The following is a 2,500-nucleotide window of genomic DNA, read 5'->3' on the forward strand; positions in this document are numbered from 1 at the left end:
TAAATCAGCTCCTTAATTGTCAAGGTTAATAATCAAATTTCACTAAGTTTCACATCTATAACTAAATCTCTATGAGAGTTCAACTTTAGAGTGCCCCTTTGAACCTCGGTTGTCACCACAATTACTTATTTCTAAGGGTGAGTGCATTTTATGCTCCATCTCACCTTTTTTTTTTTTTTTTTTTTTTTTTTTTTTTTTTCGGTGTGAATGCATTTTATGCTCCATCTCACACTTTTTTTTTTTTTTTTTGGTGTGAGTGCATCTTATGCTCCATCTCACACTGGTCACTTGTTTGAGGTAGGTAAATAGGACTCATGTTCTAAGCTGCTAGTTTTACTATTCAGCTCAGAATAGCGGAGTCAATTTGGGCTTTTGTCCTTCTTTGCAATTATTGAACCTCAAGAATTAGCACTTCAGATGTGCACTAGCTCTCTTGACCATTAACAATGAAATCAAGGGCTTCCATACACATGAAGGAAGTTAGGGCTAGTCATGCTGAAAGGCATATTCAGCTCCCCTTTTCTCCTGCATAAATCAAATTGGGTCATTCACAAGAATAAAAACTTAACAAGTACATCAGTCTCCCTCAACTCATTGAATTCCTTCCTAAAAATAATCATCAAATAAATAGTAATGAACTTGAGGGGTTCCAGTCTTTTTTTTTTTTTTTTTTTTTGTGATGTCATTGCCTGCATATGTGTGTTGGGGTGAATGAGGTGCATGGTTTCAGCCCCCATACCCTAGTCTCAGGCTCACTCCCCCACACTTAAGATGAACATTGTCCTCAATGTTCCTAGTGTTAGGGAGTCACAATAAAACCAACAAGAGAAATTCCAAGTAAAGAGAAGGGTGTATAGAGGACTTCCTGAAGATTAATTTCCAGATATGCAAGAGTTCTTTTGGTGGGAGCCTCTTCTGCTAGAATTTACTTGCAAGAGAGATCAAGAGTTTTGTTCTAACTAAAAATAATTTAAACCAAATAATAAAAAGACTACTATACACAATTCCAAACAATGTAAATAATTTAACCAGTCTATAATACACAACAGAAACTTACAAGGCCAAGAAGTTTGAATTCTATCTAACAAAATAAATAAATAAATAAATTTAAAAAAAGAAAACAAGATCAAAAGCCAATATAAATATCTCTTGGAATCTGATATGCAAGTGATAAACAAGTCATTTACAAGATTGAAACTAGCCTAAAAGTCTAAGAGTTCTTGAAATCAGCACACTACCAAAGTTATTTGATTTTTTTTTTTTTTTGGTTAGAACTTGACTTTTGAGAACAGTCACTTACAAAAACTCCAAACCTAATATCAATAAGTAGGTCTAAAATCTGTTGCAGTTAGGTCTGAAATAAGTTTGATCCCAAGAGCTTAAGACTTCTCTTTCAAGTCCCAACTTAAATGTCTTGTATGCCTCAGACCTGAAATCAGATCTGCAATTTTATAATGAAAGCAACCTTGATTCAGATCTGAATACCATTACATCAAAAATATGAAGCTCTTTTTGGACCTCACAAACATCAGTCCTAATCCAATACTACCCGAATTCACATCAAAATAGAGTGGGTTCAGGTCTGAGTTTAGATGAACTCAGATCTGAACCTAGCAGAATGCAGTCCTGCAACCGGCTGAACACAGATCTGAACTTCAAATATGAGTTTCAGATTTGAAAACTCACATGCTATTTTTTTTTCATTGTTTTCTTTTTCTTTTCTTTTTCTATTTTTCTTTTTTTTTTTTTTTTTTTTTAAGGAAGAAAACTAAAACAAAATACAGCAATGCAACCAAAATCTTTTTGGATGAGTGCAGGTCTGATTGATGAATGCAATTCAGATCTGAACTCATTTTGAGATTTATTTATTTATTTATTTTTTTAGAACCAAAAGAAGAAGAGAAATTTGATTTGCATAAGCTACATTAAAACTGAAACTAAGGATGGAACAATCAAGTATCAAGAGAAGAAACATGGCTCCATCAATGTAGCCCTTGATGGAGTATACACTTATTGGAATGTAGTACACATGGCTGCACACACCCATTCAGATCTGCTAGACTTTCTATTCATGCACAGCTGAAATCAGAGCTATCTATCTTGAAAAAAAAATTTCAAAGATCAGCCCAGGACAATTCACAATGCCAATTTAGTAATATTAATTGTAATACAAACCTGTTCAAAACCTGCCCCGGCAACGGCGCCAAAAACTTGATGTGTGGCTCATTGTGACACTAGCAAGTGCACTAGCCGTTCAAGTAATAAAGTAGTGAGTGAAGTATCGTTCCCACGAGGATTTAGGAAACAATTACCAATACTAAATTGAACATTTCTTATCTGATCAACAAATAAATCAAAACTCTAATGAAAGCTAAGAAATCCTAAATTAAAATCTATCTAAATCATTGGTCCAATTGCCTTCAATTCAGGTTAGAAGAGTAAGCAGTAAATGTCAATCTCAGAATTCAGCAATCTATCAATTTGGATCATTCGAATGAAT

Source organism: Nelumbo lutea, chromosome 3 (genome assembly GCF_056320005.1).
Source record: "Nelumbo lutea isolate HS-2025 chromosome 3, American lotus-T2T, whole genome shotgun sequence".
Lineage (NCBI taxonomy): Eukaryota > Viridiplantae > Streptophyta > Magnoliopsida > Proteales > Nelumbonaceae > Nelumbo > Nelumbo lutea.